The following is a 23,832-nucleotide window of genomic DNA, read 5'->3' as shown; positions in this document are numbered from 1 at the left end:
ACTCATGTCCACACACTCTGTAAGGTAAACAGGCCGTGAACATCCCGCTGAGGGGGAAACAGTTACTGTGTATCTAGCTTCGCAGGTGAAGGAACCAGCAGCCCCAGCCTGGTCCTCAGCCCTGCGTCCCTGCATCCCGGTCCTTAGCAGCCGCCTGCGTCCTTGCTCACGTAGATGTTTGTCTTCAAGTGAGAGTATCAGCCATAAAATAAAATGTAGGCATTAAGGACTAGTTTATTCTTTATGATACCTGGAAAAATACTTTTCTGTGTTGTACGCTTTTCTTCAGTCTGCTTATAAACGGGCGAATATCCATATGCTTTTATGAGAACGAAAGAACGTTTTTCTCTCTTCTGTAAAGGTCACCTGCAGTTCTCTGCTGTTTTCCTGAGTTTAAGGGGAAGGTTCTGGAAGGTGCACTTAGCATTTTCTTTATTCTGATTCATGAGGCAAAATTCAAAATGCTAGAAGGGTGCCTTTTTTTCCCTTCCTTTCAGAAAGGTGGAGTCAGGCTGGATGGGAGGTTGGGGAAGGCCTCTGAGATCTTGCCCTGATGGTTGCTGGGACCCGAGGCCCTCCCAGGTTTGCACGTCGCTTTGGGGAGTCAGGGCTGCCGCCAAGCGTCGAGATTTCCCTGCCCGGGGCCCACCTTCTCCTTGGGTGAACTGACTCTCGTTTTGATATCCCTTGGCTCCCTTCAGTGTGGGACACCCCGGCCCGTGGGCAGAGTCCCTGTGCCTGGGGGCCGAGCCCCTCCCCGGGTGCTCAGCGGCCGTGGGGCCTCCCGGCTGCTGCAGGGAAGCGGGGGGCTCGGCCGGTGGACATGCCATCCATCCTGAGATGAGGCCACACCCCTGGGACGGCCCTTGTCCTCCGAGCTGGTGGCCGTGAGCTCTGTTGTCTGGGATTATCAGCTTTTCCCTTGGCCTCTTTGTTTTGGCAGACCCCCCAGAGGACAGGCGATACAGTCCTCTGGACCTTGAGTGACCAGGGTTCTGAATCCGTGGTGCCTCTGGAGAACTCCGCCCGCCCAGCCTGCCCCAGACACCGCTCAGGACTCGTCTCTGCCCTTCCCCTCGGCCGTAGAAATCAGGCAGCGGCGGTTTCACCGGGAGCCGGGTATCCGGACGCCGCACTGCCTGAGCGCTGCACCGAACCGAGGATCTTTGCTCAGCGCTTTCCGCGTCGCTGAGTGCCCCCTGAGCCTTGTCACCTTAGCCCTCAGGGTGGCTGGGAGGGGGCTGTTGTTCACCTTTCGCTGCTGAGAAAACAGACTTTTCTGGTAGGTTCCAAGCATCCTGATGCAAATGTGTGTGATCACTCAGTGATATGTGTGTGTGTGGCTCCCCCAGCACATGCTCGCACACGCGCGTGAGCGCGCGCACACACACACACAGCTGTAGAGACCCCGTTATTGGAAAAGGACAGCACTTACCAGCATCCGTAATTTCCTCTGTGTCTGTGGTCTCGGTGGCTCTGAAATTAATCACTGGCCCAGGAAAGCCGGCGCCTGAGGACCTACCCTGTTTCTCTGCTGTCATTAGCAGTCAGGCGGTGCAGAGGGTTCGGAATTCTTACGCAAAGAAGGGTGTCCGTGTCTCTTCCGCCTTCCAGCCATCCCCTCGGCCAGCCGTGCTCTTAGAGTGACACTGTTTGTAAAAAGCCCCGGACCTGGGCTGAAGGGACCTGAATCGTGAGGCCCCTGACACTCAGTGTGAGGTTTGTGTTACGTTACTAGTCCTTGGTGAATCCAGTTTTTTAAGTCTGTAGAATAAGGTGCTGGAGCTTTGTTGGTTTTCTGATGTTCCACGGATGTGCTCCGTGATCTCAGGTCCTACACTCTACTGTGTCACCCTCTTTGTCACCCACCTCCTCTCCCATCCAGGCCAGGGATGGGGGACTAGGGAGGGGGGATGAAAATCCTTCCTTACACGAACCCTGTTTGTAGGTGTTCTATGAAATTCCCTCTGCCGTCTAATTCCACTCAATTGCATTTTTTATGTTACTTAATAGGCCGGTATTTCATGAGCTTATAAGACAGAGTAAAATCAGTATTTCTGATAATTACTTGAGGGGGGTGGGAAATTCAGCAGAAAGCCATTTAAAACTTCCAGGTGAGACTGATTAAAGTTAGTGGGTTGAAGACTAAGACTATCTAACTTACAGGATTTCTTTTCATGGATTTTTCTATGGCTTAGAAATTATAGCCCAGTATTTATGACAACATTCATCAGGCAATTCTCTGTACCGAATTTAGGGAAGAGCCAGTAGTTAGAATCTTAGAGTGTCTGTGTCCCTGCATAGCCTGTGCTCAGGCTCCGCTGCATTTTTATGAGATGCTCTGCTTCCGGGGGCCACGCCCTCTGTTTTCTCTTTTGGAATTATCACAGTCTTCTTTTTGGACCTTTATTTCTTTCTGCCAAAGAAGATACAGTGGGGTGCACTTTTTTCAGATTAGAAGGAGGAAAGACTGTTGACGGCCAGCCCGGCCCTGGTTTCGGTGAGGCACTGAGCTGCTGCAGATGTGCGGTCCGTTCCAGGTTGTTTATTCCCTGTGGAGCAGACCTCCTCCTGGGAAATCCTGTGGCCTCGCCTCCCTCCCAGCCACGTCCGGTCTACCGGGGAGCAGCGTGGAGGATGGGGGCAGGCCAGAGGGTCGCTGCTTCCCTGCATGCTGACCACAGGCAAGTCCCGCCTCCTCTGCTTTGCGGTGGCCGGATCGATAAAATGAAGACGAGCTGGCAATTGATTTCCAAGGGTCCTTTCCAAGTCTCATACTCGGCGATTCCAGTGGTTCCTGTTGGCAAGAACAGTAGGATCATACTTGGATTCCTGCATTCATGCAGCATGTGTGTACCGCCGTTCGTCCAGGGGGCTGCACAGGAGACTGCGGGGCTGCAGCTGGGGCTGTGCTGGGGACTGCGGGGGCTGCACAGTGCCTCACCCAAAGGCCCTGCCCTCCTGGAGCCCCCGGCCAGCCGCACAAGTACCTCTCCCAGGATGGGAGAGTGAAAATCGAGGAGGACAAGAGAAAATAAACTTATATTTATTAGCTTCTCTGTGTGCCCCAGGGACTCTACTTGAGACTTTCCATATGCTTTAATTATCATAATAACCCTGTGAGGTAGGTGTTACCGTCCCGTTTTATAAATAAAGGATCAGACATTGTGCAGCGAGGCTGTGGAGCCAGGATTTAGAAACAGGCCTTTGTGACTTGAGAGCCCAGGCTCTTCCTATCAGACCCTGTTGCCTCCTGATGGGAGAACTGATAACGAGTCAGCTACTGGGGACTAGATGAGCTCCCTCTGGCGGAGGAGTCATTTGCTCAAGGACGGGAAAGTAGGTGGAGCTGGTGGGTGTGGTCTGGGGAGGTCTCCTCCAGCAGGGACCCTGGAGGGAGAAGCCGCAAGACTTCTCCAGATCTTCTCACTGAAAGGCGAGGACAGCGGCCCCTGTCCCTAACACTAGATACAGGATGACTCCCAGGCCTGGTCTGCCGTCCGGATGAGCTCTGAGCCCCCGCAGGACACGTGTTCCTGAGGGAGCCTCGGCTGCTTCCCAGGCTGATCAGTAGGGCGGCCCAGGGAAGGGGCGGAGCTCACGGGGCCGAGGGGCACGAGGCGGAGGCGGGCACCTGCGCAGGGAGAACGTGTCTTTGTTCAGGCAGGCAGGTGACAGCATCACGTGTCGGCGCTGGAGGGGCCGCAGGTGGAGGCGTCGTGTGCACGTCCCGGGCCTGATCCAGGCAAGACGTCACCTTAGGGCAGGGAGGGAGGGACAGCGGGAATGGGAAAGGGCTGGACTCAGGCTAATGTAATGGGGGCTCGGGGAGAAATCCGGGCTGGCAGAAGGCACACGAGAGCGTGTGCAGCGTCCACACTGCTCGCCTTCCCGACCCTTGACGCCGATTCAGATCCGTGTGCACCAGGGAGGAGGGGGCGAAGCGCGTATTCCGTCTCCTCGTGGCAGCCGCTTTCCTGTGAGAGTTTCCCCCTCATAATGGCCAGCGTCGTTCAGCTTTCTCTTTAGAAGAAGCTGCTTTGGCCTCGTGGGCAGGGAGGGGGCTTAGCTGCCGTGGGGGAGCCTTGACCATCAGGGCGCCGAGGCCGTGGACCGACTGGGCTTCAGGCTGGCCCAGCGCACGGGGGCATGGGAAACAGCACGTTCCTCCATCTCTCTGAGCCTCATCTTCCTCTCCTGCACAGTGAGAATAATACTGTCTCCACTTAGCGCAGTGGGATCCCTCCCTTTGCCGCAGTAGAGACACAGGAGAGGTGGACTGAGAGGGGCGGGAAGGGTTTGCCCCAGACCGCAGCGAAGGTGCCGCAGGTGCCACGCCGGTGACCACAGCCAGAGCCCGGCGCTCTGATGGGTGCGGAAGTGGCAGGTGCCGCTGACCGCGGGGTCGGCCTCGCCCACGCCCTTTCTCGGCTGGGCGCTGCCTGCCTGGGCCGGCCCGGCCTCCTTCCTGCCGCCCATCCTGGCATCTCAGGCCTCAGAGGCGTCTGGCACCCTGGACTGCATGACCCCGAAAGCGGCGCTGGCAGAGGCTCAACCAGGGTCGGCCCAGACCTCGGAGCAAGCCCCCCACCCGCGGCTCCATGGCCTTGGCTCAGGGGCCCCTGGGGTCTCTGGGAAAGGCAGGAAGAAACCATAGCTCAGTACCCAGTGTGAGAATTTCTTCCTTACCTACGTGCCACCTTTTTTACGGAGAAGCCGGCGTCCTCCCTGCCGGAGCCGAGGCGGGCCCCTCCCAGCCCTGGGCCCTGCTGGGCAGCCTGAGGTCGGGGAGATGCGGGCCAGGCGGGCGCAGGGAGGACAGGTTTGCCTCCAGGAGAAGCTGGCAGGCGGCGCCTTCCCCAGCACACACCTGGTAGCCAGCCGGCGGTGCGGCCATGCCAGAGCTCTCCCCCTTCTCTAAGCAGTGGTTTCTGGGGCACAGAGCGGCTGTTCTGGGAGGAAAGCAATTTGATGTGAGGGCCTCCCTGGAGCCTACGGAGTCAGGACTCAGAAGCTTGGAATTGGAGCTCGGCTGCTGGTGGAAGATACACTGTGAATGTTTTATTCAGTAATATGCATACATAACACTGAGCGGAATCCAAACACATAAATGACTTAGACAATAGCCGTTGCAAGCTACCTTCCAGCATTTCAGAGCCGCCGCCAGAATTGCTCACAAAGTCCTCTGCCGCCACCTGCTGGTGGAAGGTCGTCTTACGCCCTTGAACCTTAGACTTGGGGCTTCAGTCTCAGCCTCTTGTCTCCTTGGTGGGTAGGGTTTGCCCCACAGAACTGAGATGCCTGCTGTGTTTGAGGCTTGCCACAAGGGCTCTAGCACCTTTCGGACGCGACGGATGGACATGACAAAGCCACTTTCTTCACCTTTAATTTTATAACGTGGTTGATTTGGTGTTGTGTTAATTTCTTTTTTTTTTTTTTTTTTTTGTCTTTTTGCCTTTTCTTGAGCCGCTCCCACAGCACAGGGAGGTTCCCAGGCTAGTTGTCTAATGGGAGCTGTAGCCACCGGCCTCTGCCAGAATCACAGCAACACGGGATCCAAGCCGAATCTGCGACCTACACCACAGCTCACAGCAACGCCGGATCCTTAACCCACTGAGCAAGGCCAGGGAACAAACCCGCAAACCTCATGGTTCCTAGTCGGATTCGTTAACCACTGAGCCACGACAGGAACTCCGGTGTTGTGTTAATTTCTTCCGTCTTTCTTCACCTGGCTTTTAACCAGGTCTCTGTGAGGGCCCACCTGCATCTCCAGGCCAAGGACTCAGTGCTTGGTCGTCTAGTGGTCTGGTGGTTCGGACTCACCGCTGCGGCCCAGGTTCAGTCCCTGGTCTGGGGACTGAGATTCCACATCAAGCTGCTAAATATGCAGCCAAAAAAAAAAAGTGAGGATTCTCCAGAGGACAGACCGTTGTGGGGTTCACTCCCAGCTGGAGGCCCTAGGGAGTGGGGGATGTGGTTCAGTCCTGGCGGAGGTGAGAGACGGGGCCAGCAAGGTAACCCCAGTCCAGGGACAGGAGAGGGTGAGACGTCCCAGCCCCGCAGTGGGGGAGGGCGGCCTGGTCCTACCCCACCCTTCTCTTCTGGCTTCAGGCCCTCCACACGTGGGGGCATCCTGTGACCCAGTTTCTGTCTCCTCTGCAGACCCCACCATTGACACACCAGAAACAGGGCTTGTTCTGGGCCTCCCTCCACCCCCTTGAATGGACACTACAGTTAACCCCCATCGCAGGGCAGGGACCCTGGCAGATCAGACTGCGGCCTGTCAGCTGAGATCGCATACTTTACTGCTGGGGCAACATCGCACGTTTAATAGGAACTGTGGAACGTGCCACCCTGGGCCACAGCACCCCCACCTCCTCACCTCCGCTGTTCCCACCAGGCCTCTGCCGCCGACACTGCCATCTTTTTGTTAACTCCACAGATGTAACAAATGTGCAGTTACTTTTTATAGACACGAAAACTCCAGATTTTAAAAATGTAAGTTCAGGGGAGTTCCTGTCGTGGCTCAGCAATAACAAAACGCGACTAGAATCCATGAGGATGCAGGTTCGATCCCTGGCCTCGCTTAGTGGGTTAAGAATCTGGCGTTGCCATGAGCTGTGGTGTAGGTCACAGACGAAGCTTGGATCCCGAGTTGTCGTGGCTGTGGTGTAGGCTGGCAGCTGTAGTTTCAGCTCAACCCCTAGCCTGGGAACTTCCATATGCCACAGGTGTGGCCCTAAAAAGAGATAGATAGATAGATAGATTCAGGAGTTCCCTGGTGGCACAGCAAGTTAAGGATCTGGCATTGTCACGTCTATGGCATGGGTTCAATCCTGACCCAGGAACTTCCACAGGCACAGCCAAAAAGAAAAGGGAAAAAAATGTGAACGTTCAAAATAAAACTCTAGTAAGATGCACATAAAATTTTCCCTTCCTAAGTATTTTTAAGTACACTGTTGGATTTGGGGTGGGGGGCAGCACCCGAGGCATATGGAAGTTCCCAGGCTAGGGGTTGCATTGGAGCTACAGCTGCCGGCCTACACCACAGCCACAGCAACACTGAATCCTTAATCCACTTAGTGAGGCCAGGGATCAAACCTGCATCCTCGTGGATACTAGTCAGAGTCATTTCCGCTGCACCACAACTGGAACGCCACGTATTAGATTTTTAACAGGCTCTTATTGATTAAGAACCTAAGAAATGCAAGGAAGCGCCAGGCCTCACAGGCTCACAGGTGCAAAGCCAGTTGAAGCACCAGGTGACATTCATAAACTTTCTTTGGGCTGCAGAGAAGGGCCTCGGCCGCAGACGGGAGTACCTGTCAGGCTGAAACACTTCCGCTCCGTGAAACGCTTAGCGGTCCCCAGCGTGACCGGACCTGCACGTGGCCCCCTGCAAGGCTAACCCTGTGTGTAGATGCCCTCACGGTGTGCGCACCGATTCCCCTGCCTCCAAAAACGTGTCAAATCTTAAACTTCGTTTTTTTGGGTTTGTTTTTTTTTTTTGTCTTTTTGTCTTTTGTTGTTGTTGTTGTTGCTATTTCTTGGGCCGCTCCCGCGGCATATGGAGGTTCCCAGGCTAGGGGTTGAATCAGAGCTGTAGCCACCGGCCTACGCCAGAGCCACAGCAACTTGGGATCCGAGCCGAGTCTGCAACCTACACCACAGCTTACGGCAACGCCGGATCGTTAACCCACTGAGCAAGGGCAGGGACCGAACCCGCAACCTCATGGTTCCTAGTCGGACTCGTTAACCACTGCGCCACGACGGGAACTCCTAAACTTCGTTTTTTTTAAAATAGCTTGCGTAGTATTAAGCACAATTAAATCAAAAGCGTCAAAGATCAGCAAAGAGCTACTGATTTAAAACCAAACGTACTCCCCAGGTCCCTAACCCCAGCTTAGCTTCTGTAAATACAGTGTGACCAGTGTCGTGAGTTGAAGCTGATGTTCTGGTGCCTACCTTTGAAGTGCGGTATTGATTGTTGGTCTAGTTAGGATGCATTAGCCGTGTGGCTAGCGTTGCCGTGATGGGCTGGCTTGAACTTTGATTCTGGGCTCGTAGCCCAGATGAGTCACAGCTCCGAGCTCAGCAGCTCCTGTCCTTTGGAACAGGCTGCTTCCCTGGGCCCCCACCCCCACAGCAGAGACTTTAATGCCGCTTTGCTAAGGATGCTGACGCGATGGCGCTGAGTTATGTGCATAACGTGCTCGGCCTAAGTGCCGGGAACTTGGTAGGTGCTCAGTGAACACTCATATTCCTCCTCCTCTGGGATTAACTTCTTGATCTACAGCAACCACTTGGAGGTCCTTCTCTGATTTTAAAAAGACTGGGAGTTCTCGTCGAGGCTCAATGGTTAACAGACCCAACTAGCATCCACAAGGCCACGGGTTCAGTCCCTGGCCTTGCTCAGTGGGTTAAGGATCCAGCGTTGCTGTGAGCTGTGGTGTAGGTTACACAGAAGTCTCGGATCCTGCATTGCTTGGCTGTGGTGTAGGCTGGCGGCTTCAGCTCTGATTCGACCCCTAGCCTGGGAACCTCCACTTTCCGAGGGTGCGGCCCTAAAGAGACCAAAAAACACGAACCGTTTACTTCTTTAAGGCTTTCACATATTAGTATGATTGTGGAGAGCAGAATTCTGTGTCTACAGGAAAAGCCCATTTTTCCCTCTGACTTTTCTTAAAGATCTCTAGCACTTGCTTCGACTTAAAATCCAAAATACCTCTTCCTTTGTGCCATAGCCCTAACACTCTTGCACTTTTTGCTCCCAGTCTTAAGTCCAAAACCATATCGGACACCAGGTTTGTTTTCTGTTGCATCTTTATGTTTTCTTGAGTTTTCAGCTGGAAATATATTCTTACGTAATCCTTAAGTACTGCTCAAATGTCATAGTACATACGGCTTTCGTAACCTGCTCTAGAAATTACTCATTGTTCTTAACTGGTTACCGATTCAAAATCCTCTAACTAAGGAAAACCACTTAATATCACTTTTTTCTATGCGTGAACTTTGACAGAAATGTTTTCTTTTTTGTCTTCATGAAATTTACTTCCTAATACCCTCTCAGAGCCCGTATCTACCATGAGTCTTTTTTGGAATTCTTGTTCAACTCCTGGAAGACAGCACCACCTCTTTCTGGGGGCCCCTACAGCCCCCAGTACATTTTGAGGCAAGGCAGCAGTGGGATTGCAGCAGCTGGGTGAGTCACAGCTGCGGGGGTCAGTGTGGGACAGACAGCCTGGCTTTCTCTGCCGCTCACCTGAACTCAGAGCCGCTCGTGTAGGCTGGTGCTGGGAGAGGCAGACCAGAAACGGGGCTTTGCCGAACTAGGAGGGGTGCTCCACCTCCCTCAAAAACGTGTCCTGCTGCAGATGATTCCGCTGGTGGTGCCCAGGCAGCTTTTGCAAGGACAGAGCCTGTCAACTCTTCCTCTACTTTGAGCCTGGACAGGAGGTATCGAGAAGAGAGCAGTGATTCTTTTTGGGGAGCAGGTCCACAGAAAAAGTAAGCAGTTTTAATTAACCAGAGTAACAGTACATTAGGTGCAGAATATGAAAATGTCCACCAGCCAGGGGAAGTGATTTGAAATACAAGTAGAGATACAGACAGGTAGCAAAGTCAATATTTAAAGGACTCTAGAGTTCTCAGAAGAGGGAACTCGAAGAGATGCTCAGTATCAACACAGTGAGATTACAAACTGCAGACTTTGCTGGCCTTTTAAAGCGCTCACTGAGTGGAGCCAGCGCCAGGCGTTTGGCTTCCGATGGTCTGGCGTTCTCCGGACAGAGCCTGGAAGCAGCCGTTCTGTATCAGGCTTAAGCAGCAGCGGTACAATCCAAGAATTCCACCCCAGACACAGAGCCGGGAGGAGTGGACGCATGCATCCGCGCAAAAGGGTGACCGGTGTGCTCGCAGCAGCACTGTTCACACTACCAGGAGGTGGAAACGACCCAGTGTCCGTCCCGTGATGGGTGGACAGACAGAACATGATGTGTCCGTGCCGTAGAGGAATGAAGTTCTAGAACCTGCCACAGCGTCGGGGACCCTTGAAAACAGGAGACTGAGTGAGAGAAGCCAGGCCCCAAAGGACACATTTTGACATAAGGTCATTCGTTCTCATGAATGACCGGAGTAGGCAAAGCTGTGGAGACAGGAGGTGGGTCAGTTAGTGGACGCCAGAGGCTGGGGATGTGGGAGGTGAGGCAGGTGACGGCGAACAGGTGCGGAGCCTCTTTGTTTGGGGTCATGAGGCCGCATTGTGGTGATGGGCACGCCGCTGAGGGTCAACTGAAAGCCAGGAATCGGGCCCTGTGGGTGGGTTGGTGTGAGGGGCTGTGAGGTGGTCTCCAGTCATAAGGCTGTTAGGAAGGAGAAGAGAACCAGGCGGGGACCGGACTCTCGGTAGGCCTCCCCGGAAGCCAGGAAGGTCTGCTGCCATCCTGGGGTGTCTGTTCCGAGGGCAGCTCGGCCCGTGGGGGAAGAAGCTGTGATCAGAGCCGGAGGGACTCGCCTTCACCTGGGCGCCCCTTCCTCAGCCACGACCCGGACCAGAAACGGAAGAAATGCAGCCAGCAGAAGCGTCGAGCGCTGTGTGCCGAGCACTGAGCCAGCACTTAACCAGCACTAGCCATTTATACAAGGTTGGCGTTACCCCGTTTTGTAAGTGAGGAAGCAGCCTCCAGGTTTAGGTAACAAACCCAAGGTTTCAGAGCCAGTAGGTGGCAGAGCGAGGTCGTAAACCAGGTTTGTCTTAGGACAAAGCCCTGGATGGGAACACAGATTTGTCCTGCCTTCTCACTTTCCACCCCCAGCCCAGCCTGTTCTAAGGGCAGCAGGAGGGAGTCCCCGTCATGGCTCAGCAGTAACAAACCTGACGAGTCTCCACACCATTTGATCCCTGGCCTCACTCAGTGGGTTAAGGATCCAGTGTTGCCATGAGCTGTGGTGTAGGGCACAGATGAGGCTTGGATCTGTTGTGGCTGTGGCTGTGGTGTAGGCTGGTGGCTGCAACTCCAATTCAACCCCTAGCCCAGGAACTTCCGTGTGCCATGGGTAAGGCCCTAAAAAGATAGATGGATGGATGGATGGATGGATGGATGGATGGATGGATGGATGGATGGATGCAGTAGGAAACTGTGGACAGATTATTATTACAAAGAATGTTGGCTGGAATTACAGTGTGATCTAGCAGTTCCATTGCTGGGCAGTGCCCAAAAGAATTGAAAGCAGGGACTCACCAGATATTTGCATACACTGTTCATCGCATCATTCACAGTAGCCAAAAGGAGAAGCACCCCATGCGTCCATCAGTGAATGGTGGACGCACAGAAGGCGGTACACGCATTCAGCCTCACAAAGGAAGGAAATTCTGTACAGGACACAGCATGGATGAACCTTGAAGACATTATGCTCAGAAAAATAAACCACAGAAGGACAACTCCTGTGTGAGTCCTTGTATGAGGTCCCTAGAGGAGTCACATCATGGAGACAGGATGTGCGTGGTGTTTGCCGGGACTGGGGGAAGCCCGAGGGAGAGGCGGTGCTGCTTGCGGACATGGTTTCAGTTTGGAAAGAAAAGAAAGTTCAAGGGGATGGTGGTGATGTCTGCACTACAGCCTGAAGGTAGTTGATGCCACAGAACTGTACACTTTAAAATGGCAAATTTCATGTGTATATTTTACCACAATAAAAAACAGGATTGGATTCGTTTCAAATTCTAGAGCCTTTTTGAATGGACTCAACAGGAAAATGTAGAAGAAAATCCTTGTCTTTAAAGGCAACAAGGCCCCAGGCATCGCCAGTGAACCCTGCTCAGGGAGCTCATTGCATTACCCTGAAAGCACACGGGGAGTGAATCTGCACGTGCTCGCTGCCCTCACCGTCCTCCCCGCTGCCCTCAGCGTCCTCCCCGTACTCACTCTGCTCACTGCGCCCACTGCTCTTGCTGTGCTCACTGCCCTTGCTGTGCTCACTGCACCCACTGTCCTCACAGTCCCAGGAGGGTGGTTAGCTCGGGAAGGAGGGCAGTGAGCAGGGATGAGTTTTCTTAAACAAATAGACGTTTGCTTACATTTGCCATCTATGTTTGTTTGCAATGGCTATGACTTTTTATTTGTTTTGTTTTGTTTTTACGTTTCTCCCCCTAGCTTTATTGAAGTTTGATTGGCAAATAAAAGTCGTGTGTGTTGAAGTGCAGGACAGGCTGTGTTGGTGCCTGTATACACTGTGAGAGTCCCAAGGTCCCGATGATTCCATACCCATCCCCTCACAGTCGCCTTTTCTGCTGCAGGGAGAACACGTGAGCTCTCCTCTCTAGCACATTTCAAGTGTACAATATATTGTCTTGAACTGTAGTTACTATAGAGTGGAGACGACCCTCGGGCTCCCGAACTTTCTTGTCTCATAACTCAGTTTGTACCCTTTGATCAATCTCCACCTCCCCTCCCCCACCTGGTAACCCCTCTTCTTTGTGCTCTTTGTTGCCGTGAGTTTGACTTTTATTTTCTTTTTAATTCCATGTATAAGGTGACGCCATGCAATATTTGTCTTTTGTTTGTTTGTTTGTTTTTGTTTTTCAGGGCCGCACCCACAGCATATGGAGGTTCCTAGGCTAGGGGTCCAATCGGAGCTACAGCTGCCGGCCTACACCGCAGCCACAGCAACGCCAGATCCAAGCCACATCTGCAATCTACACCACAGCTCTCGGCAATGCCGAATCCTTAACCCACTGAGCGAGGCCAGGGATCGAACCTACAACCTCATGGTTCCTAGTCACATTCATTTCTGCTGCGCCATGACGGGAGCTCCAATATTTGTCTTTTGTGTCTGGCTCATTTCACTTTGCATAATGTCCACGGGTTCATTCATGTTTTCACAAATGGAGAGGTTTTCTTCTTTTTATGTCAGAGCAGTATTCCTCTGTGTTTGAGAGTGTGTGAGTATGAGTGTTGTATGAGTACTGTGTGTGTGTTGTGTGTGTGAGTGTGTGTGTGTGTGTGCGTGCACATGTACCTAGCATTTTCTTGGTCCCTTCATCTGGGGACGGGCTCCTGGGCTGCTCCTGGGTCTTGGCTGTCACGGGCAGGGTCTGCATTGAACTCGGAGGTGCGAGATGTCCTCAAAATACTAGCTCATTTGCTTGGGGTCGATACCCAGAGGTGGGTTGCCGGCTCGTATGGCAGTTCCATGTTTAATTTTTTGGAAGCTCCGTATTGATTTTCAAAGTACCTACACCAGCTTGTTTAAATTTTTATCATGTACCCACCGCCAGCCGTCTACCTTCCATCAGAATTACACATTCGTGGCCAATGGCAAATGCCCACCTGTGCCCAGTCATGTTGTTTGAGAAAATGTTCATTTTAATATGAAACTATTTCAGTACGTCAGTACAGTGCCATTGTTATAACAAATTCACAGTAATTTCTTAATATCATCAAACATGCAGTGTTTGAATTTCCAGTTATCTCACAAATGCAGTTCTTTTCACTTTGTGTGTCTGTGCGTTGGGCTTGGGACCCCGGTGTCCTGGACCGTCTGTCTCTGACCTTCCTTCTCATTAGCGGCTGTTCCCGCGTCTCCCCGTCGGCCCTGATTTCCCTTGTAATTTAGTTCTTGTTCTTGGGTCAGGATTTTGCTGATTTATTGGGTCGCTTATCTTGTATAAAAACTGGTAGTTGGATCTTAGCTAGCTGGGTTCTTGGGCTTGGCTGGATGTTAGGCTCACCCGGGAGCGTTGCCGAATCCTGACGTTTGGAAATGAGGTAACCATGACCTTACTTATCGTCCAGCAAGTCTCCTCCAAAGGAATGGAAACAAGGACGCGTGCACAAGTGTTCACGACAGTGTTACTCACGACAGCCAGAGGTACAAACAACCCACGTGTCCTCCAGCCGAAGAGGGACAAGTGAAAGACGACGCCTGCCTGCCTGCCTGCCTGCCTGCCTGCCGTGGAAGTCAGCCTGAAAGTAATGAATCCCTGATGCGAAGTGGAAGAAGCCTGCCTGACGCAAAGGCCACATATTTTATGGTTCCGTTTATTGAAAATGTGCAGAATGGGGAAATCCAGAGGGCGTGTGGAGGCCCCTGGTGGTTGCCAGGGGCCGGGGGAGAGAATGGGCAGTGGCTGCGAATGGGTACGAGGTCTGCTCTTGGGGGGATGAGAGATCCTGGCAGCAGAGGGTGGTGATGGGTGTAGGACGCTAGGAATGTCATGAGTGCCACTGGGTGGGATACTTTAAAGTGGTCTGCACGGGGAGTTTACGCCCTGTGTTTCTCCACAACCTGTACCGTGTGACACGTGAGCGACACCCCAGACCACGTAAACGCACCCCTGAGGTGTGACTCGAGCATCAGGCTGTCCCTGAGACCCGGGTGCCGGCAGACAGCCGGGGTTCGCGCTCCTCGGCGGGTCGGGCGGTGCCGAGAGCTGTTTACCTTCCTGCTGGTCTCTCCCCGTGTCTTCTCCCTCCCGGCAGAGGGGAAACGCTGCCAGGAAGCAGCTGCCTAGAGCCACACCAAGTGTTATCTCTTATTTCAGAAAATAAAATTTGGGGAAACATCGGAAGAAGAAGGCCGTCTTGCACAGACCTGCCTGTTGTTCTGCTGGGAGAGGAAAGGGCCTAGGGCTCTGATGGCCGGGCATCCGGGGGGAGACCTGGCAGCGTGGGGACCATGGCCCCACTGGCCCCCAGCACCTGCACACACGCTCCCCCACTGCCAGAGCAGCTGTCCCGGCCTCTTCTCCAGAAAACCTGGGGCAAGGGGCCAAATAGGGCAGCGGGCCGACCCCTCGGGGCGGGAAGTGGACATTCTCCCGCTGCCTTTCCTCTCCTCGCGCTGCCCTCGGTCCCCAAGCAGCTCCGTGGGGCCCGCCTCCCCCATCTTCAGGAAGAAAGTGCCATTTCCTTTGCAAGATCCGCCTCCCCGAGCTGGGAGAGCTGGGAGAGCTGGGATCGGCCAGCCTTGGCAGAGGCGCAAGTGGGATCAGAGCAGACAGGGCGGTCCAGTTCCCTCCGCTCGGCCCGCTTCCTTTTCTGGCAAAGCCTGAGCGCCCTCGGAAACCGCTGGCCAGAGATGCATGAGGCCCAGTCCTCCGCGCGGCCCAGGGCACCTGGCCTGTGCTTCGCCCGGCTCAGCGCCCATCGCCCCAAACTCCCATTTCCGAAGGGGTGGGGGGCTCCTGCAGCCGAGGCGCAGTAAACCTGGGTGGGAGCTGCGTCTCCGTCTGTCTCGGCCTCTTGCAGCCCAGCCTCGGTGACCCGGGGACTCTGCCGTTGACTAGCGTGGCGTTTCTCCGTAAAATATTAACTGGGAAGAACAGAAGCATCTGCTTGAATGGTGCGGGACGCCGCCCTAAAACAAGAACTGGGAAAAATAGGAGAGGAAGTGTGTTGTAGTAAAAGATGACAGATGTTGGTCTCCGCCAGATCCGCCCCCAGCGACCCTTCTCGGTTCGTCCCCAGCCCGGGAGCTGCCGTGTCGTCCCCCCCGCCCGCGCCCGACCCCCTACGCCCACTTAGCTCTGAGTTGTGAACGTACATACATATATTTATAAAGATGGCAGGTTTTATCGTCAGAAGACCTGGGTTGGGTTGTGTCAGCTCCGTAAGCCGCGTGCCAGCTGTGAAAGTGTAGCCAGAGCACTAAACTTCCCTGCTTCTGCATGTACTCATCCTGAGGTGTGGGCCTTATGTAGAGATGGGCTGTCGGTAAAAATTAAGTGGGAAACCAAGACGTTCGGCCACTAAGCCTGGCACCTGCCCAGTGAGTGTGTCTCTCAAGGATAGTCGGTTCAGCAGGTAAAGCAGGTGAGCTCACCTTTAATCCCGGAGAACTGGGGTTACCAGCTGGGATGCCTTCTCTCCCCGCTCCGGGGGGGTCCTGAAAGCCACAAGAGTCGGGTACAGTCATGGAAACTTGCTTGAGGTTAAGCCAGGTCAGAATTTCCGATCCGCTAACGAATCCTGATCTGTCAGCTGGGCGGCCGCGACCACTTGAAGCAAAAGGTGTGAGTCCGGGACGGGGTGATGATTGCGGCCTGATGATGACTTGTGCCCAGCTCTTTCTTTTCCACTCAAATTCTATCTTCCAGGCCCTTAAATATTCTACAGGGTCGTTTTTAAGGACTGCATATTAAGGATGTTCTTTAAGAGGAAGTTGTGGGCAATTCTGAGGCAGCTAATTCAAAAATCTAACAAGAAGTAAATTAACCTGAGAGGTGGAGAGCTTTTTAAGACTTTCTCTGGCCAAGTCCTTGAAGGCTCTGCTCTGTTCTCTTTCGGAAGACGACCGTCAGCGTTCCCACAGGAGTGGGTTTTGATGAATGTCCCCTTTCATTTCTCGTAGTCCCAGCTTGATGAGTTTAGCTACTGTCTTTATTTAGCGCATGGGGGTTTCAGCTGCTCCGTCTTTTTGGCAGATGTTGGTGATTGTTCAGTTTAGTGCTTCTTAGACTCAACCCCGCCTCATATTAATACAAACTGGCCTTTTTCCCCCAGAACACGCCTAGCACACCCTGATACATCCCTCCACTTGCAGTTTGTTTTAGGAGTTTTGTCTTGTTTGTTATCATTCCCAGTTAGTCCTGCCACGTTTCATTTAATGGCTGATAGAGTTGATTTCATTCCTTCATCTCATTCTGTTATTTATTAGGCTTTGTTTTCTTTTCTTCGCCTCTTTATTTTTATTGGTTTTACCAAGTAGCTCTTCATTCCTTCTCCCCTCTTGTGATTAGTGTGGGAGGTCCGCTTTGCTACTCTTTGACAATTGCCTTCTATAGCCTGATGCTTGTAATTAGAAGCATATATTTTTACAGATATTTGCAAAAAGATAATGTTTTTTCCATCAAGACACTCTGTCTCCCAACATGTGTAAATTTCGTCAGTAAGTCTGTTCCCTACCAGCAGTTTCTCCCAGAGTCTAAGCGCTCTAGCTGCGCTGTTCCTCTGCCTCTGCCAGCAGCTTTGTGTTACAGGCGGCCGTTTGGGTCAGATGTTTTCTGTCTGGCTCCTAGATTCCCTTAACTCTTACTGTTAGTTTTCCTTTGTCATCTCACTGGGGTTCAGGGCTGTTGTCAGCCTGCCTGCATGGCCGCAGTTCCGGAGGTGACACAAGGAGAATGTTCCCTACCCCCGGGGACCAGTGCCAGAGTGGTGACAGCAGGTTCCCAGGTCCTCTTAATACAGTCCCAGCTCGGGGACACCCCCTCCTGGACCAACAGAGCTCTCTGTCAGCCAGATCCCTGGGGTCCACCTTCCTCCCCCAGCCACAGTCATCCCAGAATCCCCAGTGCTGGCCTCCAAGCCCTGCGTGGTCTCCAGGGAGAAGGCTCCCTTCTAGCAGCTGGTCGGGGGAGGGCCCTGTCTGCTTTCTCCTTGCCTGGCTCTGCCCACCACCTCGGCAAGGTCATGAGAGGTCTCCCCCAGGACACGTGACAAGGACCAGCCTCAGACTCTTTGTTTAGGGGGTGGGAAGGAAGCTAACTCCACACTGCTCAGTGCTGGGGACATGAAGAGGACACAGTCCCTGCGTTCCCGTCATGGCTCAGCGGTAAGACAGAGCTGAGGAGCATCCATGAGGACGTGGGTTCGATCCCTGGCCTCGCTCAGTGGGTTCCAGCATTTCCATGAGCTGTGGTGTAGGTCGCAAACACAGCTTGGATCCTGCATGGCTGTGGCTGTGGTGCAGGCTGGAAGCTGCAGCTCTGATTCAACCCCTAGACTGGGAACTTCCGTATGCCACGGGTGTGGCCCTAAAAAGATTAAAAAAAAAAAAGAGGACACATCCCCAGACTTCAGAGAGCTCTCATCCTGCTGTGGAGACAGATGTGAAGGCTACACGACATGGCTGTGGCTGGTGCTGGGTGGGGTCTGTGCAGAAGACCGAGGCCACAGTGGGGTGTTCCAAGCCCATCCTGGGGAGCCGGGCTGGGACCCCAATCTCAGGACAGAGCCCTGGCTGCCCACCCCCCACTAACCGGCGCCTTGGTGCAGTTGTGTGGGTTACTCAGCCCGTCTGTGAGGAAAGGACATTGCTGACGCCCTACTCAGCCCATTGGACGCATGAGGAAGGGGCAAGGAACGAGTAGGAAAGGGGAAAAGGGCGGAAGACACGCGAACTCATCACAGAACTGTGTCTTCCAGGAAAAACACGTCTCTCCAAAACCCAGAAAAGCCCGGGGCAGCAGGGGTAGTCGAACTCTATCCTGGGATCATTCATGTTTTCAGCCAAGCTACTGAAAATGAGGCCAAGCCTGGGACCGTAGACTGCGCCAGAGGCCGTCCGCAGTTGTGCAGGCTGTGTGGACGCGGGAGCGGGAGGTGTGTGCACCGAGGAATTCTGGGTTAGTCACACCAAGTAGCGTATGCGCTGGCCTTCAGCGTTTCAAATGCAAACGTGATAAAATCGGTGTGCAGATTCTAAAAACCGCGTTTAAAAACCACCGTGCATTCACAGAACTACCTGAGATTGAAAGGGTTACGACGTAGAGATTTGCTCCAAGTCAGGGTAGCAATAGCCCTGTCGTGTCGGATCCATTAGCTTTGCCTCTTAGACCCGACGCTTTAACTGTAGAACAGGCTCCGTGAGGACCGCTCTGCACACCTAGTAAGAGTCACCTGAGCCAAGAAAAGTGCCCGGAAACTTGGTAAACTGTAAAGCGCTGGACAGTTTTAGGCATTTCTGTAAGTGTCACACTCAGAAGCATGACTGTGGTGCCAGTTGCTGGAGCAGAGAAAATGAAGACAACCTGGCCCCTGGAGGCACTTGTCTGGACAGGGCAGAACGGTCACAGGCTCTTCTTCAGGGAAGCATATCCAGTCTCCTCTAATAGAACGTGATGGATAACATGAGACTAAGAATGTATACGTATGTACGACTGGGTCACGTTGCTGCACAGCAGCAAACGACACCACACTGCAAATCAACTACGATTTTAAACCCAGCCATGGCCAAAAGTTGGGGCTGGAAGAGTCATTTCGTGGTGCTCTCCCTCCGCGGTTAAAGATGAGCACAGTCAGGGAGACAGCCTGAGGGCTGCAGAGGAAATCTGTAATTCACCCACAGCCTCTGCCTCCACGGCCGCCTCCCAGCAGGCAGAGGGAGGCTGCGGGAGCTCCTCCGGGCTTCCCGCTGCTGGGGGCCAGCTGGGCACCAGAGGAGGTCAGAGTTGGGTGGTGCTGCCCAAGCCCCGTGTCGCCCACCGCTGCAGCCTGCCTGCCCCGGAGCAGGTGAGAGCAGCCCGGGGAGGAGAGCCACCTGTCCTGGCCGCTGTGGAGCGCTGGCCGGGCACCTGCAGCCTGTGCTCTCCGCCCTGCTGTGGAGGCAGAGGGCGGCTGGCGTCTTGATGCGGATGCCCAGAGAGGCTCTGCGGGGACCAGTGCTCTCAGGCACCAGGGCAGCATCCATCCACCTTGTGGTCCGTCTCAAAGGGCTGCCCTGTCATTCCGTGGTGAGACCAGGGGTGGGCACAGCAGCCCACTGTCCTGACGGAAGTTGATGCCGCCGCTTGGGGTCGTCAGCCCTTGCTTCCTGGGTGTCCATCTGGAGGGCGTGTTCAGAGCCGGGCTCCAGCGGCAGTACCTGGCCTCACGTCCTGCAAGAGCCCCAGGGTCTGGGAGGTGGGCTCGGTGAGAGGGGGCCCCTGCCCTCTCCTCCCCCAAGGAGCGCTGAGAAGCACCAAGGGGTGGCCACACTGGGCTGGCACAGAAAGGAGGCCCAGCCTGCCCCGCCAGACATCCCACGCTGTCATTTCTAGCTCTCGCGCTGGCCGTCCCTTTCTCTCTCAGCCAGAACAGCGCCCTGATGGCCCGAGACACGGCCCTTCTGTGCGGCCGTCCCCCAGCCCCTCTGCGGAGCACCGGAAAGAAGGAAGAAGATGTGGGCCTGTCCCCACAGACCTGTGTCCCTTTCCAGTCACAGCCAGGCTCACTCCCCAAGGCCCCACCCCAGAGCTGCTGTTCAGAAGTTTCAGCGCCCGCGTGAGGCCCTGGCCTCCTGGAGGAGCGGGCAGGGTGACAAAGTGGAAGCAGTCCCACATTCTGACAGGTGTGGTCCCGACTGGCTGAGGGTCGGCCTTCCCTGTCCTCCCAGCAGGGACTCTGGGCTTCCAGTGGTCGCCTTGCACCGTCCTCCCGGCAGGGACCCCTTCCTCCAGACCTTCTGAGAGTCCTCGAGAGTCCTTACGCACACACTTGGGTGTCTTCTAGATCCTGCCGAGTGGGGCCCGTGGACAGTGGTGGCGCAAGGGGCAGGACTAGAAGCACAGCTGAGTCGCATTGAGCAGGGGCACGTCCTCACTGCCGGGCCCTGCTGGGGTCCGTTGTCCCCCCTCCCTCCCAGCTTCCACAACCAGCTCTCCAGGGGCTTCTCGGGCTGAGGCTGGGTTGGGGGCTGGTCTAGCGTAGCTTCTTGGCATCTAGGCGCACTGCCCCCTCTGAGCCCTGCCAGGTGCCCCGGCGGGGGAGGCTGTTTTCTCCCAGAGTCGCTGAGGTGCCCTTTCCCGCCTGACCCCAGGGCCGGGAGGAGAGAGGGAGGCCGGCTCGTCACATGTGCTGGCGTGTCCACCCCAGCGCTGTGTCAGGAGGCCCCTGGGGCCGTGAGGGCGTCGCTGATGGCCTCTCCTGCCTCTGCTTCCTGCACAGCAGGTTCCTGCGGGCTGGGGGCAAAGGGTGCCAGGCGGCTGCTTGACAGAAAGGTGGGGGGCGGGAGGGGGGTTGTGTGTCTGACGCTGAGCTTAAAGCAGGTTGTGGGGAGCCCCTGGGCTGCGGTTTCTGGTGGGTTCATGTCTGTTGTTTGTCCCCATGTCGTGCCTGTGGCGGAGCAGAGCGTTCGCCTCCAGGCCTGGCACCTACTCGGGAACCGTGGCTGTGGGGCCTTGGCGGGGTTCTGTGCTGGAGAGCCCGGGCCTGGGCCTGGGCCTGGGCTCTGGTGCCGGGGCCGGGCGGGGTGGGACGCGCTCAGACTCTGCTGAACACCGAGAAGCGTCAGCCTCACCTCGGGTGGTTTTTAATGGCCCGGTTCACAGCCTGAGTCTGAAACCACGCCACGTGCACCTTTTGGGTTGTGCTCTGGAAACGTGGATGTTGGGTGTCCCTTCTGTGGTGCTGTCACCCCGACTCTGGATCTGCTCCGTTGGCGACGGCCGTCCCTGCCAAAACTCTCCCCGGACCTGACCGCAGAGCCGGGCACGTGCAGCGAGGTGACCCTGCTCCGAGCTTTCACCTGTCCTCCCATGAGACAAGGCAAAACCAAGAGCCGCCCCACGGGGGGTCCGTTCCCCATCTTTTTTGCCGCATCGACCGTCTCCACTATCTGGACCTAAAGCAACTGTTTAGGTCGGGACGGGTTCCTGCGGAACAAAGTGTCTTTTACAAAGTGTGAAAAGAGGAGAAGCAGCCTGTGTCCGACCGAGTTCGTCAACACTGCTCCCGAGCCGGCGATAAACAGTCGGGCACCGGCTGGAATTGCCAGCCTCAGCCGTCGCCTCACCTTGTAGCTCATTGCAGCGGCTCGGGTCCTGGCCTGGCCGCTGCTGTGGTGGCCAGAGGCCCCGTGCGCCCGGCCGAAGGACAGCCAGGCCAGGCAGCAGCACGACCTCTGGCAGACACTCCCGGGCGGGCGCTTTGCCTGGGCTCTGGTTGTCGCTGTCCCGGGCAAGTGCCAGGTTTCTCTCTGCCGTGATGCTCAGGCCCCAGGCTCTGCCCACTTCCAAGAAGGGCTGGGTGACCAAGATGCTGCCGACCTGCCATTCGGTGGCTTTCGCCTCCCAGAACCTTGGTGACACAGTGCTTCCCAATCCCCCCGCCTCCTGGGGGGACTCCAGGCCACTGGCGAGCAGACTGTCTCCAGTGTCCCCACGTGGCCAGCTCTGCCCACACCCCCAGGGCTGCGTGAACAGAGGACGGCCCGTCTCCTGCTCACTAACCATCTGCCTCCCCCCGCCCCCCGCCCCCGAGCAGCGTCCAGGCTGGCAGGCAGCCACCCTCCACGAGCAGCCAGCACCTCCAGAGGGCAGGGCTGGAGGGACAGGAGGACACAGTCCCGGGCCCCCGCTGACAGTGTGGCGTTCAGAGACCCTGGAAAGCATGAAGACAAGTCCCTCACCCACCCGGTCCTGCCGCCTCTGCTCCACCTTCTGGAAGGGCCGGGCCAGAGTGCCCCTGTGGGAGTGTCAGCCCAACTCTGTCTGCTTTGGGGGAAAGTATTCACTTACTGGAAAAGACAAACGGACAGTAATGTTAGAATCATCCTGAGGTTAGTGCCAGTTCTCGCTCAGAGGAGCCCATCAGAAGCCGGGGTGACCACGGGCACCCCCACCCCCTCCCTCGTGAGAAACCCCGTGAGTGGCCGGGTCCCTTATGTCCTGGAGAGCAGTCCCTGTGGTTCCGGGGTCCCGTCCTTGGTGGACCCGCTTAGGCCTCTCTTCCTGCAGAGGAGACCCTGCCGGCTGCCTCGGCTCCAGGCTCCTTGAGGCCACGGTTCTCTGCAACCCATTAAACCCATTAAAATGGTTTGAATGCTCATGGCCTGGAGAATGAAAGAAAGAAGCCATCCCGTTCCAGGCTCGTTTCTTTTTAAAGACCATCAGACATGCAGGGAAACAACAGAAGAGCCCAGAAATCCGACAACAGCGGATAAGAGTTAGGGCGAGTGTGTAATTCGTCACCCACACCGGGCCTTGTGAGCAGTCCCGCTGGGACCTGAGCTGGGACCTGGCCATGTGGCCACACCAGCGAGAGCACACACCTACACCTGGGTGCTCTCTTGTCCCGACGACAAGGACAAAACACGTGAACCAGATGGGACACGGGGACGACAAAAGAGGGTTGAATCTGCTGGGCACTCTGCCAGGAGCATCACAGCGCCCCACAGCGCCCTGCCCGCCAGGAATGGCCGGCCTCTGAGCCTCCAGGCGGAGCGAGGGGGTGCGGATGCGGAGACCCCTCCAGGTTCTTTGAGCTCCTTTTTAGACATTGACTGGATTGTCACCGATCTGCTTTGAGAGCTTCAGGCCTTCTCCCGTTGCACAAAATGATGGGAAGTCCACAAGGAGCAGTGCTGTGTGACTGCGTAAACATTGGGAAGGAGGGCTGGGGCTCCTGAATCTGCACAGAAGAGAGGCCTGTGCCTAGAGAGCTATTTTTAGAGGAAGACCACATGACCTGTATTCCTAAGTTGGAGTTTCACAGTGTCTCTTGTTGCTAAACAGAAAAGACTGGGGGAAATTACGCTGAAGTTCATGAATCGCTATTTCATCTCTGTTCTTTCAAGCAGCCTCTTCAAGCTAAGCCCCCAGCCCCATGGGTTGGTTTTGTGAATAGAATTCTCCTTCTGGGTAACAGATCTGGTTTCTATCTTCTGTTCATTTCTCTCTCTTAACTGTATCCCCAAAATGCCTTTCAAAATGTTCTTTCGTAGTCTTGACTGCATGCTCAGTCAAATAAACATTAAAGTAATTTTCTCAAGTATCTCAAAAATAATCCTGTTGGGATGTTTATTATCATTGTGTAACACATAATTCGGCAGAAGAGTTGAATCTGGCATTTTTATATCACTCAGTCTTTTCATGAACACAGTGTATCACCATATTCAAACTTACTTTATATTTTCTAAATTTTTTTAATAATTATTTTCCCACTATACAGCAAGGGGGTCAGGTTATCCTTACATGTATACATTACAATTACATTTTTCCCCCTATTTTCTAAATTTTTAGGAGTTCCCATTGTAGTTCAGCTGTAAGGAGCCCGAATAGTATCCATGAGGACACAGGTTCGATCCCTGGCCTCACCCAGTTGGGCTAAGGATCTGGCGTTGCCATGAGCTGTGGTG

The 23,832-nt window shown here is 54.8% G+C and overlaps 1 protein-coding gene across 4 annotated transcripts in view; it reads left to right on the top strand.

The window, feature by feature from the left end:
• The window catches only part of LYRM4 (LYR motif containing 4), a 158,278-nt gene that overhangs the window by 86,521 nt on the left and 47,925 nt on the right, over nt 1-23,832 (top strand). The gene's annotated exons all lie outside the window — the stretch shown is intronic.

This window comes from Sus scrofa, chromosome 7, assembly GCF_000003025.6.
Source record: "Sus scrofa isolate TJ Tabasco breed Duroc chromosome 7, Sscrofa11.1, whole genome shotgun sequence".
NCBI classification, from domain to species: Eukaryota; Metazoa; Chordata; class Mammalia; order Artiodactyla; family Suidae; genus Sus; species Sus scrofa.
Note: the sequence above shows the minus strand (reverse complement) of the source record. Positions and strands in the feature narration are given on the sequence as shown.